Source organism: Cryptomeria japonica, chromosome 3, assembly GCF_030272615.1.
Source record: "Cryptomeria japonica chromosome 3, Sugi_1.0, whole genome shotgun sequence".
NCBI classification, from domain to species: Eukaryota; Viridiplantae; Streptophyta; class Pinopsida; order Cupressales; family Cupressaceae; genus Cryptomeria; species Cryptomeria japonica.
Window position 1 is genome coordinate 850,328,525 of NC_081407.1, and position 16,452 is coordinate 850,344,976.

A 16,452-nucleotide genomic window follows, 5' to 3' on the forward strand; every position below is an offset into this window, starting at 1 on the left:
CACTAATGCACTTTGTAGGTGAGAACCTTTATTTAATGTAGCAAAATGGATGCATAGCATCATGGGATTGAAGGCCAGAGCTGAAACGCAACCCTTTTTTGCAAAAGACAGACACATCGCACACAAGGAATGAGTGAGGCATCCTAGGGTGTATACATCAAGGGTCGAGGTATGTGCGGCGTTCACAAAGCGAACGTACTTATCACAAACACCCAATGATATAGTTGCCCCAATTTGTAACAAACATTCCACAAACAACAATCACAACAAAAAAAAGAAAGGGACCATGAACCATCTTGGTCAATCTAAATCACTCAGTGACATCATCGAGCAACATAGGAACATGATCGAAGATAAATCAACAAATGATAAGACTCGCTAATTCCAACAAGTCAAACAAACATCTTGATCTTCATTGTCAAAAGTTGAAAGTGTTGATAGGACGATCATGTTGTCTGGTTTCAGGGAATGCGGTACCCCGTCTAAGACAGGACACAGTCTGGTTTCGAGTATACCACACCCTGTATAAGACCCATGATAGTAGTGACACGGACAAATGATATTTATGTTAACGTTCGATTGATATGACAATTGTGATCAGTTTGAATGTCTGGTTTGATTAAAAAAGTTCATCTGTGAATACGTGATTTCATTAAAGCACCATGTGTGATTGCGTGCTGTTGGAGGGATGCTCAGTGATCTGCCTGTGTACAAAGGGGATGTTTATGTTTTGTTTTGCGAGTTTTTACAATTTTTTTGTGTTCATTTTTTCAGGACTTTATTTGATGTTTAGGGATTTTTTTCAGGACATTTTTTGATTTTTTTGTTGGATTATTTCAGGACAAATTTCAATTTTTTTGGATTATTTCAGGACATTATTTGATTTTTTTGGATTATTTCAGGACATTATTTAATTTTTTTTGGAATTTTTTCAAGACATTTTTCAAATTTTTATGATTTTTTCAAGACATTATATGATTTTTAGGGATTTGTTCAGGACATTATATGATTTTTTTGGATTATTTCAGGACATTTTTCAATTTTTATGATTTTGCCCCCAGTGTCTAGCAAGGCAAGGAATATGATAGGTGAATAAATAGGCTTTCTGAAATGATGGTGGATAGAGGGAAGACAAAGGCCTTTTATGATGGAGACAATACAGATGCAATTTTCAAGGGCTATTGCATGATGGGACAAGAGACCGGATATGACAATGTAAAGCAGGAAGATGGCATGAGGGACATGTCAAGAGGTTTTTGAAACTATGTTTAAATTTTGCATCCTTATGTCAGATCAAGATCAAGGGATGAAAATGAGTGTATGGATAGTGATAAGATATGGATAGGATCAGCAAGACCAAGAATGGATAAGGGACATGGACTGAAGGTCGGGATTGGCTAAGGGATAGTGGCAGAAAGTTGCAATAAGCTAGGGAATATGGATGAAAGGTTATAATAAGCAAATGGATAAATGACCAAAAGCCATGATAGACTAAAAGCTGCAAACAAGATGCATGATGCTCATGACGATCCTCAGCCTTGTCAAGATCAAAGGTGGAAAGGGAAACTGGACATGAGGGACAATAGGATATGAAGGGTAATGACATGGTATGATAGGATAATGAAGGGCAATAGGATATGAAGGAGGAAACCTGCCCCCAAGTGTGGTGTGCAAGAAGTTCATAGATTACGCATGACGCCTGTTTGCCAGGTTTTCATCACGATACTTTCTCAAGGCACCTATTTGCCAGGTTTTCACCAATGGACGAATTATTTTTGCTTTACTTTTTTTTCTTTTGTCTTTTTTTTTCACTTTTTTTTTTTTTTTTTTTGTATTTTTTCCCTTTTGATTTTTGATTTTTTTTTTTTTTTTGACTTTTTCAATAGAAAATGAACACATGATAGGGGATAGAAGAAGGACTCAAGCATCTTTTTTTTTTTTTTGGATAGTAGCCTTGAAAAAAATGGACCATGACCTTTAAAAGTATGCTCAAAGATGTTGGTAGGATAAGGATGTGGAAAAAGAGATGAAACTAAGGCAAGGATTTATGCAAAGGATGGGATCAAAGGGATCGAAGGGATCGAAGGATGGAAAATATGCATTGGATAATGGATAGGGTATTGGAAGAATTGGGCTTCAGTGGACAAAAATGTTGGCAAGATCGACATTAGCACACACCTTGAGGGGTGATGGACTGATGGAGGAAAGATGTATTTTGGATATTGAGATTTTGACGGAGGGAAGGCTATGGATTTTGGGACATAAGGGCCCAAAACGGATGAAGAAGGTGGTGGAGAAATAGACTTGGAAGGTTTGGATGGAGGAATAGCAATTTTAGATGCCAATTTTGATGTTTCTTTAGGCTTTTGTGCTTCAAGGAGCCACTTAGGGATCCACATGGTTTTTGATTTTTCATGCTTTTGTGGTTCCTTGGAGTGCATTGCTTGCACAAGGGATTTAGGAACCCATATATATTTTGACTTTGCTTTATTTTTCTCAGTGGGCCTTTGTGGCCTTTTGGATATTTCTTTTTCTTTATAGATCAATTTTTTCTTTGCTTTGACATGTCGATTATATTGGACATGTTGATCCTTGATTACATGTGGATTTCTAGACTTATGACTTTTATACTTGGCATCCAAATTGCTCGGAGGGGGAAAGGAATGCATGGATGGATATGAATAAAATGGACTTCTTTTGGATTGATGAAATTTACTCAAGGATTTGTGCCTTTGCTGACCTTGCATAGAGGATGAAGGGATATAAGGACCTAAGATGGATGGAAGGGATGGTGGGGAAGGTGTATGTTTTGATTTTGATGGAGGGATACCAACGTCTTGAGAGTGAGTTGTGTAGACATGACCCTTAAGATCTTCTTTGATATGGAGGGGTTCTTTCTCATGAAGGTCTACTCCTTTGCCTTTATGAATATCTTGACTTGTAGGATACTCTTTTCTTTGGGAAGAAGACGCGAGTCCATTATGAGGTGGATATGATATGAGAGGAATAATGAGATCTTGAAGTGGATTGGATTGCACCAAAGTGGAAGAACCCATTATGCATGTTGAGGGTTCATAAACATCTTGCACTGACACGTTAGAATCATGAGGGGTATCAGGATCATGAGGGGGACTAGGATTGTGTAGTAGACATGGTTCAATGATAGGCTCTTCAAGAGATGGAATGGGAGAAATAATGGGATCATCAAAAGAAATGAGACCTTGGAGTGTATATGGAGGATTAAGACAAGGAGATGGAGGAACAAAAGGATCTTGTGGTGGATTTAAAGAAATAATTTGATCTTGACAAGGAGGAAGATCATTGGAATCCTCTTTAAAGGTGCTTTGCTCTTGACTTTTAATGGGATCATCGGAAAGGATGGAAGGGATATCTGGAATGTCAATGGGATTTGAAAGGACATTGTGTTCTTGGAATGGAAGGGGATTGTTTGGGATTGGATGGACTGGGATATCTTGATCTTGCTTGGGGAATGGAGTGTCAATAGGACTTTGGATAGGATAGACAAGAATAGGGGAATCATCATGAGTGTCTGGGAAGATGGGATCTTGGTCAACAATTGGATGGGATGATAAGGTTTCAGGATCTTGATCTTGATATTCTTTAGGACTCATTTCTTCATGCTCTAAATTATCCTCTTGACATGGGGTTGGACTTTGGATATGCATGGGGGATTTTGGCAAGGGATGAATGTTTTGGCATGAAGGAAATGCACTTTGAACATTTGTGATGGATTCTGGCAAGGAATCAATGCTTGAACATGAGGAAGAGGGACTTCGAACGGGGTCCTCTAAAATAGGTAATGGCAATAAAATGCATGGTGGCATTGGGTCTTGTATTTTTGAAACATGACAAGGATGTGCATCATGAATTGGATTATCTTGGCAATAAAATATGGATAGCCCTTGGATAATTGCATCCTTGGGTGTCTTATTTGATGAGGACAATATGGAAGGTTCTTGTGAAACTTCTAGAGGTGTAGGGATAGATGCCACTGGAGAGTCCATTTGCTTGTGGGGGGATGAGGCATTGCTAGACATAGTTGTATTATCTTGATCTTCCTCAAAGAACTCACTTGGTAGGTTCCTTAAGAGCCTTGCAATAAAGCCACCTTTCTTTCGAGGTTTTGACATAGTTGTATCTGGAATTTGAACTTGTTTGGAAAGAATTTGGTTTGATGTCATGTTTTGATTTTGAACTAGATGTTGATCAGATTGGTTTGACATGTTCAAAATTTGGCTTGGTGCATGCTGCAAGTTTTGTTTTTGAATGTTTGGTTGTGGTTGTGGACATTGACATGTTGATTGAACTTGTTGATATCCCACCATTGGTTGAACTATTTGTTGACATTGTATAGTTGGTTGCACATATTGTTGAAATTTGACCATTGGTTGTGTTGGTTGTATATGTTGGACCATTGGTTGTGTCTGTTGGAAATGTTGAACAACTGGTTGAACCATTGGTTGTGATGGTTGAAAATGTGATTGATAGTAAACACCTTCTTGTTCTTGTTGTGGAGGCACATAATGCTGAAATTGATGTTGTCTCTTTTCTTGAAATTGTTTCATCATCTCTATTTGGGAGAGGAGAGCTGGTATGTCTGATTGTTCAAGAAGAGATCTTACATCAATTGGCTCAATCTTTGGATTTCGACCTGGAAATTTTCGAAACATTTTGGACATTTGTGATCTGTTCTTCTCAATGTTTTTCACTCTTTGTTCCAAAATCTCACTTTCTTGAGCTAGTTTCTCCTCTAGCTTTTGTATTTGGAGACTTGTTTCATCGTAAAAAGTTTGATCAATGTTGCTTTGTTGTTGGGTTGGATAGAATTGTGATTGCATTGTCGGTTGATATGTCAAACTTTGTTGCATCATTGGTGCTTGGAACCTTGTTTCAATAGACATGTCACTATGCAATGTTTTTGGGATTTTTAATTTTAAAAGGATGATGTATGATATGCAACTAAATGCAAACTAAATAGACGAAAATGCAATTTATGGCAAGAAGGCAACCTATGTTTTTGTTGTTTTTCAAGTTTTTGATAAACTTTTTGTAATACTAATCTAAAAATGAGACCCTTAGGAAATTGAAATGATGTCTAGACCTCAAAGGACAAAAGGACCAAGTGACAAAAGGACAAAATGACAATGTCTCCCCTATATGCTTGGATACTAAGCTAGGTTTGACCAAATGACATGGATGACAAAAAGACAAAAGTTTGATAAGGTCTAGACTTCCTAACAATAACTTAGGGTTTTATCAAAGATTTGCATTACTCAAGTATGACAAAACCTAGTTTTGACACTATATGCAAAGGGAAAATTACTATGCAAATGACCCTAATATGATATGATAATGACCTAAGCTTAATGAAGAGACCTAGGGTATGCAAATGTGACCTAATGTTATGAGGACAAAGATGCAAATGCAAATGTATGACAATGTTAATCTAAGACAAAACCTAAGGTTGAATTATGAAATGGTATTACTCTAATGCAAGAGGACACATGCAAATGGATGACCCTTATTGATATGCAAAGGAGTATGACCTAGGTGAAACCTAACCTTGGTACTTGACAATGACTTTGCAAAATGCAAACCTAGGATGAACCTAATGTTGGACATGCAATATGACACCTTAGTGAGGACCTAATAATGACATGCAAGGGGACACCTAAATGAGAACCTAATAAGGACATGCAAATGGACACCTAAATGAAATGGACCTAAATCTAAGTGACATGAATGTTGAGACAAGATTTTGAAAAATGTTTGATAACCATGTTTGAAGGTGTTTTGAACTTTGTTGGATGAAATACTCTTGTGTTTAACCTTGTTTTGAATCAATTTGTCTTGTTTTTGAAATGAGACACAACTCAACTTTTGACAAGCAAAGAAGACAAGATATTTCAACTTAGACTCAAAACAATCATGCTCATTCACACATTTCTTATGGTAGGTAAGGACAGTAGGTACTTGAGAGGTAGACTCATTATGAGATTCAAGGAGAATACATAGATGCTTGACCCCACAGGCTCCCCTCCACGACACTCACTTCTCAGGACAGCCAAGCATCAGTCCCCATGGAAATCTCCCCATGGCGAACTTAGTATCTCTTCCAAGTATCCGAACTCCTCCTTCTCAAGCAACTAGAAGGATTTTTGGCCTCTAAATACAAGGTGTTTAATAAGGATTTCTGTTAAGCGTTACTCCTTGGTGTCACGCAAGCGTGATTGAGACATAAGCCCACCAAGATACCAAACAAATGTAGTTGCGCAAACACGATTTAGACCATGAGGCCCTACTTAGATGCTGATATGAGAAAGAGTCCAAGGGTCATCACTTCCCAAGTAACTACAATTCCCACGTAACCCTTCCTTCAAAGATTTCGCCCATCAGGTATTTATTTATAGTGAGTTAGAATGCCAAGGTACTCTGGCTGTGCTCACTTTGGGTCATTCCCTTCTCACGATTGTCACTTGCTTGCAAAAGAAAGCAAATGGTCAGGAAGGCAGACCCTCTAAAGGTAACAAACAATCCGAGCCATGAGAATGGTATCGAAGATCTAGATTTTTGATCACCCTAAGAAGGATGAGAGCATACTCTCCTACTCCAATGCCAAACTCGACAATAAAAGAAAACACATGTTCATTCCATCCTACTTAGCAACTAGGTACCTAATTATGAACAACAAACACAAAAGTTCGGTTGAAATACAAGGCAACCTGCAAAATCACCAAGTTAAAAGTTTGATTTGTTTTGTCTTTGACTAGCGACCCTGCATAAACTTTGTTAGTAGTTTCATTTTTGTCTTTGCCATGCGTAATGCCAAGGTGCTGCACAAAGAATCAGTACCAAAGAAAAACCAAAATGCAGAAACAAAATGCAAAACAAAGTAATTTGCAAGTAAAAACACTCCTTTTAACCTCTGTTTCTGGCCTTACACAGGCGCAAAATGTCTTACACAGGCGCAGAATGCAGTAACACAAGCACAGAATGCACTGACACAGGCACAGATCCCTTTGACACAGGCGTAGAATGCAGCAACACAGGTGTAGATCCCTTGACACAGGCGCATAACTCTCCTACACAGGCGTAGAAGTGCCCAGAAAGCCCTGAATTACCCTGTTTCTTGGGTTTTTCACCTGCAAATCAACTCAAAAGCACTCAAAAGCATGGTTAGGGGGTTAGTTCACATTGGGTTCACCAAGAAATGTAGATAGGAATCTGGAAATCATCAAAGCAAGACAAATACTACCCTAGCTCAATCACGAAAACTCAATTGCAATGACAAGAAATCCTATTACACTCAATAGAAAACATGAAGACAAGATAATCAAAATTAAATTAAAGCAAACCCAATGCAGACATATCCTTCATAATTCTCCATTGTCCTTCTTTCTCCTTCAAATAGCTTTGTTTTGTGGATCTCACCTTCAAGTGCATAAGTATAATGTGAAAGCAAGATTGACAAGACGAGACGACAGCATAAGGGTACTAGAAGCGTGATTGATTTGACCTTTTGATTGAAGAAATTCATCCAATTTATAGACAAATTGGAGAAAAGACAAGATTAGCATGAATTTGATTCGAATGGAAATTTCAAATCAAGAATGACAAATATGACAAATTATGACAAATTGACACTTTCTATGCAAGATTGATTGATTGATAATTATGACAAATTGCTATGTCAAAATTGATTGATTGTCAATTATGACAAATTATGACAAATTGCTATGTCATTCCCATGAAATTAGGGGAAACATAGGAGAAAATTGAAAATTAGATGAATTAGAAATTAGGAAATTAGAAAATTGATGAAAATTAGAAAATTAGGAATTAGGAGAAATTAGTAAATTGGAATATTAGGTAAATTAATTAATAATTTTTCATTCATTAATTAATTCACAAAGAGAGGAGGAATTAGTTAGCCAATTAAATAAATATTTAATTGTGACAAGAAGACTTAGGATAAATAAATAAATTATTTAACCTAGAGGGAAAATGACAAACAAGATTAAATGAATAAATCATAAAACCTTAGAAGATGAATTAGAAATTCATGACAATTAGGTCTTAACAAAAGATAATTGATGTCGATTCGATTTGATCATGATTCTGATTAACAAAGGACCAATGCTGACAAACGATTTGATTGATAAATGCACCAATTGACGAGGAACAATGACTAATCGATCCAAATTGACATGATTGAAAAGGACAAGGATCGATGACGAATCGATCGCAAAATGACAAGATTGACAAGTTGATAATCGCAAATGATTACTAACAAGCTAAAGATGATTGAAAGATTGACAAGAGGACAAAACCCTAATTCTATCATCGATTAGGATTGACGATGTCCAAAATGATGATAAATGAGCACGCACCATGATGCGACAGGATAAGATCGACCAAATTCATGACTGAAGATTGCTATCGACAAAACCTAATTCGAAAGCGATAAAAATGAGGAATGCAGAAGAAGGACTCGATGCTCGTAAATGATAAAGACCAAGTACGCATCATAGAAGAAATGTTAATGCGACACAAAAACCCTAAAATAAGGCAATGCGCAAATGTTAAAGTATGACTCCACAAGTGTTGACCATTTTTAGATGTCTACAAGTTCCTTTCAAACCAAAGAAGGAATAACAAGAGCCCACACAAACGAGTTTGTTCTAAACTATTTGCAAATCAAAGATGAAGTTTTACACAATAATTTTGGATAGTGGGAACATGGATAGCTTGGTGTCATAGGAAATGGTTTAGAAACTAAAGTTGGAGAAAATGAAGCATGCAAACCCATACAAGGTTACTTGGTTTCAAAAAGGCCATCAACTTTTGACGAGTGAAAAATGATTAGTAATTTTTCAGATTAGTAATTATAGAGATGAAGTTATGTGCAATGTGATGCATATGGATTCTTTCCACATGCTCTTGGGTAGATCATGGCAGTTTGACCAGAAAGCTATACATCACGGTGAAGCAAACACTTTTACAATAACCAAGGATAAAAAAGTATGTTTTGAATATAGTGAAGAACAAGCAAGAGGAGGTAGAAAGAAATGCACAAGTATGTTTGTGTTGAGAATGGATGTCTCAAATTTACTAGTTGAGATCTCGTTTTGATGACAGTTGGTTTCTATAGTAATCAGTTCAGTGTGGAAAACTATCGGGACTGAATAACCTTCGTGTTTTTGATACAATAGTTGATAACCTTCGTGTTATGCACTCGCCTAGAGAAGCAGTGATTTCGGTATAGCACTGGGTTTGCTAAGACTCTACCAGACAGTTCAGAAAAGTCACTGCTCTTATCGATGTCGGGGAGATAGTTGATGTGTCTTGCCAACATGAAGTAGTATATCGGTATAGTGCACAATTTTGGTATGTCTCCCACAATAGTCAACCAAAGTAATGTTGCTACACCAACAAGCATGAGTTCGATATAGCTTTGGCGAAGTCTTGGTGAAGACAAATATTTTTTTGTAGCTTGGGGTTTTGGTAAGATTATATGAAGGAGGTAACGAAAGTCTCACTTTGTGGTGATAAAGGGTGTATTAGTATGACGGTGTTGAAGTCTTGGCAATAAAGAGGTGTTCGGTATGACATTAGCTTTTGCTAAGACTTACAAGCCAGTATCGCACAAAAGTGTTATCAGTCGAACTTGAGTTTTTGGTAGCCGAAGTCACCTTTTTGACAAAGTGCATCGATCGATAAGAGACTTTTGAGGGGCCCACTATCAGAGATTGGAGATCGGATGGAACAAAGCATGGTGACTATGAGAACTGGTGAGTTACACTTCCATTAGGTGGTGATTTGTCGATAAGCCGATAAGATGGTCTTGATGGGGACCATGGTTGACTCATGCTGACATGCTAAGATGGAAGCTGGTGATTGGTCCATGTTGGAATATTTGTCGATAGCCTTTGAGATTTAGTTGGGATGCGATGGACTCATGTTGACCTATCGAGTTGTCTGTTGGTGATTAGTGAAAACTGGAACGACTCAAAGGAGCAATGGAAATAACATGGTGTGTTATCGACAATCTAAGGAAGTTCGATAGTTGGATCCATATAACTGAAATGAACTTTTTTCTTGATCAGAGATATAATCATCTGTAGAAACGGTTGTAGGGGTGAGAGACTGTGATTCTGGAAGACTTGTTGCATAAACGTTTGTAACTGAGGTAAAAAAGAAGGTTACCTTGCAGACTAGAAGTCAGCAACACTGATTTTGATGGTTGGATGCTGAGGGTGACGATTGGAGGTTGATGAGTGGTTGGTCTATGTTGGATGCCGAATTGCAGAACGTTGTGCCTGTTTCCTATATGGTGAAAAGGTTGAATTCTATTTGTAGGTTGAATGCTGCTAGAATAGTGTTAGTGTAATATATACTTGAGAGCTAAATTTGTACCTTGTATGTAATATACATTTTATTGTAATACAAGAGATTGGCTTTGGTGGTGGGTTTTTTACCTGTAAGGTTTTTCCCATGTAAATTATGTTTTCTCTCTATGCTTGTGTGAATCTTTTGTTTGCTCTGTTATCTTGTTAATGTGCATCTTAGTGACTGTAATCTAAAATTGAAAATCACCTCTACTACTCTCCCCATTGAATTAAACACGGTGGAAGGCATTTCCGCGTTGTGCTTTTCTTATAGTATGATTTAAACTAAACAACTTGTAATAAAAAAAATATTGAAGAATCATTTTTTGAATTGACTCTTGACCCAAAAATAGGTTAGGACAACAATTCACCTTGTTGAAAACATTAAAAAAGAAAGAAAACTTGAAGTTGTATTGGTTGGAGAAGAAGAAAGGATCCTCGTACACAAGTAAAAAGAAGAATAGAAGAGAAGGTTGCAGCTGAAGAATGTGTTTTTCAAGGCATGGAGGACATTAGATATGAAGATACAAATGAAGGCATGATAGTGAAAAATATGGAGATTGCACCTACAAAAGTGAAAGTTGCAACAATAGAGGAAGAGAAGAAGACAAAGGTAAGGAGTTATCTTTTTTCATTTGGAAAAGATGATTTTAAGGCTATTTTTCTTTAAATAAAATGGCAAAGGCATGTGAAGAACGATAAATAAAAAGGTGTAGCAATAAAAGACCACAAAAAAACATTGTTAACTTTGTTGATGTACAAGAAGCAGAAAGTGAGGAAGAAATTGGTAAGGAAAATGAAATGGATTTTTTTAAAAAATTTTCTATGATACTTGTGATAATGAAATTTGTGTAGATGGTAAGGATGAATAAATAGAGTGGGAAGATGCATATAGTGGACTGAAATTCATTAGAGGAAAAAAGAGGGGAAGAAAGTCAAGAAAAGAAGGGAAAGAAATATTGAAGAATGAAATGTAAAATGAAAGGAAGGAAGAAAATGTGGATTATGGAAAAATACAAAATTAAAATGTTCATGAGTCACCAGCTCATGAAACATTTCTTCTTACCTAGGATGTTTTATGCATGAGCATCTGGTTCACAAGCAATCTTGCATCACACACAAAAAAACTGTTTCCTTTAGTTATTTTTTTGTTTTGATTTTAATTTTCTCTTCATGGGTGTGATTTTCATGCACTCTCCATACATCTCCATCCTATTATATATATATATATATATATATATATATATATATATATATATATATATATATATATCCATTAGAAAGGTGTTACCTATGTTTTAATTTTTTCTTTATTTAGTGGATCTAAAATTGAATGTTGACTCACCAAATTAGAGGAGATAAAATCCTAATGCCTAGGCTTATGAGAGAGGCATTTATTGCTACATCATACTCAATTTTAAATTTCCAATTCCCCATTTTGTGTCATGCTTTGTCCCAGGTGCCTAGAAGTTGTAGGAAGTGGAATTGTGGAAAGAGAAATTAATGTTAGGAAGTTACAACACTTGAAAGACCAATTTGCAAGAAAAGAATTGCCTAGAGAGTTTCAACCCAAATTGTGGATGAAAAAGAAAAAAAGAGAAATTAAAAGAGAAGGTTAAACACCCAAACAAGAGGAATGACAAAGGGAATTGAAGAGGAAAATTGTACATTGCAAAACAAAAATGGAGAGAATAATTTTATGACACCTAGATGGATAACTTTAGAGGCAAATTACCCATGGATTGGTGTGAGGATCTGATTTGGGATGTGCTGTTGTAGATTTTTTAATGGTTTCTTGAAGTTTTGAATGTTTTTTAGTTAAGGTTTGATTTGAGGAGGCTTGTTTTAAGACTAATGTTTCTTGTAGCTTGTTGCAAATTCGAGAGATTATGTAAATATTGCATTTTAATTTAAAGAGGAGCAAGTTTTCCTACATGAATGTTATTTCTTTTATGTTTGAATTTCTTGATGTGTTAAAAAATATTTGCAAACCTATTGTTGTGATTACTGGAAGTTGTTACACAAATCTAACAATTGACACCCATAAGCAAACCCACAAGATTTGATACCATGTAAGATTTGGATATTGGGATAGTCACCCAAAATTAAAGCACTTTAAAACAAGAATGAGAGATTCAAAATGAAAGAATCATTTAGTATATCATGATTAGAAACCCTTGTGCACATAAGGGTGAGACATAAAATCAAATTCCCTACATAAACTTAGCTAAGTGTGAAGAGGATGCAAGAGGGAAACGAATTAGGTACTATGCAATGTTCACACCAATAGTAGGGATGTGCAAAAAAGAATTAATATAAAATCGTTACAATATTGATTAAATTATCCTAAAAATAACTAATGATACAAAGTCCCGAAGAATTAAAAGCTAGTAAAATTGAGGGAGAAAATTTTCACAGGAAAAGCCTTATTAATGAAATCATCCATTTTGAGTTAGAATTTATCACAAACGTAAAAATTCCTAAGAGCCATCGATGACAAAAGGGGAGTTACAGATGTATATAGATAACATGGTAAATATGGTTGCCCTTTGTCATTGATGTCAAAGGGGGAGAAGTATGGTATATGTATGCAAGTGTTGCCATCAATGACAAAGGGGGAGAATGTTGGAAATCTGAGTTCATTGTTGATATTTGAGTTGTGTTGTCATTGATGCTAAACTTGGTGTTCTGGATATGTTCACCATATACAGCAGGTTTCTCTACCTGGTGTTGCTATTGAGTTTCTAGTGTTGCTATTGAATTTATGTTAGTGGACTTATCTAGAAAGTTATAGTTGTGGCAAGTTTAATATGCAGGAAAGAGTACTTAATGCCTCTGGATGGTGAAGGTTATGTTTTGAGGTTTTGAATATGTTGTATCATCATGTTGTCTGTGTTGCACATTTGAGTCTTTGTTGTCATTGATGTCAAACTTGTTGGTAGTCTGGTTCAGATGTTGTTTTAGAAATAATATAATGTAGTGATGTATGATTATATCATTGATCTATTTGTTGGCTTCTTGGTGGTCCAGATGTTGGTTCAGAAGTGACATGATGCATATGAGTATGGCCTAACGATATTCTGGTTGAGTATTTGGTATTGGTTGAGTCTGGATGTTTACCTGTAAGCGATATGATGCAAAGTATATATAGATTATGTGTAGTATGAGGAGTCTCTTTTAGAAATGTTTGGATATGATAGTTTATATATGAAAACTAACTATAAGTGTTTTGGATGGTATATGCTGATGGTATGTCATGTTTATGAAGGATTGATGTCTTTTTGCTTGGTCTGGAAACTATGTGACTATCTCTAGGGAGTTAAATGAGGGTTAAGTTAGAGGGGAAGTCTCTAACCATGTGGGTGAGTTGATCTAACCATTAATGGTTATGTAAGAGCCATAAATGGTTATGTAAGAACCATTAATGGTTTGAAAGACTTTAGGGGTTAACTTGTTGGAGACATAAAGCATTTAATGCTGCTTTTCAAAGACTTTGGAGGCTTTGAGAAGTGACTCCAAGTTGCTTAGGAATGTGACAATAATTAGGGAGGGTGATTAGGATAATTTAGAATGGATTAAAAGAGTCTAGAATGGGTTAGAAGAGTCTAGTAGGTTTGGTGGGTGAGAGAAAATAGGATCTTAATTAAAAAAAAATTCATTTATTTCAACTAAATAGGAGCAACTTGCATTTGTAGGAGAATGCAAGTTGGGGGGGGGGTAGTTTAGGGATTTAAATAAATATTTAATTATTTATTTAAGTGAGGAAAGGGGGTTAAATTAAATAAATGTGTTTTATTCATTTAATTGATTTAGAGTGTGGCTTAATGAATTAATTTAAATAAATTGAATAATTTATTTAATTAATAGGAGAAGAGTTTGAGGATGAAATTAATTAAATATTAATTTAATTAACTGATTATTGATGGTTAAATAATCAAATAAATAGTAAATATTCATTTAATTAAGTGGACAAATTTATGTGACTACATTTGCCCCTCTTTGAGACAGTGCGGTTTTATCGCGTCATTTCAAAGAAAGAAAGATAGGTGTGAAGAAATATGCTCCATAAATGTTAATTTAGTGGGTGGTATGCCCCCTCGAGAGATGGGCCGATTTTTTTTGAAAAATTGGGCGATCTCTCAAAAAAAGAACAAGAAGTGGAGGGGAGATAGAATAGAAGAAATTAGCAATAATGGTGAAAGAATGGGAGAAAATGGGGGTAAATCAGAGAAATAAGAGGCACTGGAAGTTTGCAGGGACCACGGCGATGAGCGGGGTGAATTATGGTTAGGGTTGGGGGGATATATGGAGGGGAAGGGGTAAAAATAGGCTCATTTGCACCTATCTCCCTAGCAATTTGGAGCCCTGATAGTGACCTTTTGCAAGGAGTGAGCAACAGTCATCATGGTCGTGCCGATAGAAAATCATCGGTTAGAGCAGATCTGCTAATACCAGCGGCCAGAGGACTACGGACCAACGGTATGCAAACTTTGAATTTTGTGTTTTATGCATTTTTGACATGTTTTTTCAAGCATCAAAGTCCAAGTAAGACAATAGCACTATTGTGCCGCAATGGCGCTATTGCATAGTAGTTTTAGCACAATGGTTGCATAGTAATAGTGCTTTTGTAATTTTAGTGCGTCTGAGTAGATGTTGTAGCGCTATTGGTATGTAATAGCGCTATAGTGTAGTTTGATTAGCGTTTTTGTTTTTGTAGCGCATTTGTGCACAAGTTGTAGTGCTATTGTCAGCAGAGTAGTGCGATTGGAGTAAAAATGCCCCAGTGTTAGAAAAAATATCTCCTAATGCCTGTGTTTGAATGATTGATTGGTTGTTTTGATGAATCATAGCAGCCCTATTGAGACTAGGTCATTTGTGATAAATTCTTGTTGTAGTTTAGGTTTTCCATGATCGATTACCTGTTGAGACCTGAAGATACTTGATCAAAGTATCTGTTGATAGTTTAGGTTGAAACTTAAGAAATTTTGTAGCAAAACAACTGATATGAGTGTCGATATGTGTAGGAGGATCTTCCTATTTTACAGATGTGGGAGAGGCATCCTGCCACACAGTAGCTATGGGAGCAGTTGACGGAGGTAGAGATAGATTGCGTCTGTGCAACTGGCTTGTATGACATGATGTACCTACCTGTGATTCAGATGAATCGCGGTCTACTGATGGCCTTGGCGAAGCGGTGACATAGTGAGACATGCACATTTCACTTGGTGATGGGAGAGATGACGGTGACTCTGGAGGACGTATGGAGGATTTTGCACATCCCAATCAGGGGGGATCTCATTACATATGATCGCCATTTGGGGACAACAACTATAGAGAGGATCTTTGCAGATGATGTATACATCGAGGATGGCTCTGTGGCATGGGAGGAGATAGCAACATTGTATGAACCTCTACCCGCAGTTCTAGCAGGTATCATTGGGGTTTACTGTGCCCCGATCGACGGTCACACAGAGTGATGGTTGGGTGGGGTCAGGTGATAGAGCAGATGGCGATAGAGGGGACCTGCTATGCATGGGGGCCGTGTGTACTAGTACACCATTACAAGGATCTACACGAGGTAGTGTACTGAGAGATGAGATCACTCAGGGTAGGGATCACGTTGCTGCACATCTGGGCTTGGGAGCACTTACCAGTCACATGGATGATATGCTTGAGATTTAGGGCGGTAGATCACCCCTATGTGTATATGTATGGAGGTTTGATAAGCCAACCCCATTTGGGGAAGTTGGAGTTTTGGTAGCAGGCTTTGGATGATTTAGATATGGTCATATGAAGGCCATACCTTGAGTGCGATCCCTGGGAGGATGATGGAGAGGCGCTACCATATGTATTTTTGACACATTTTTTGATCGGTCGCACCTCTTACTATGTAGAGAGATAGTTGCCAGGGAGAGTGATGAGGCAGTTTGGACAAAGGCAGGGTTTGCTAAGGGGTTCAGGGGAGTATGCACAGGTAGTGTGGGAGAGATGGCAATGGGGGCCGGTTTTACCCTATGATTAGGCCCTTGCAGAGTTTTGTACA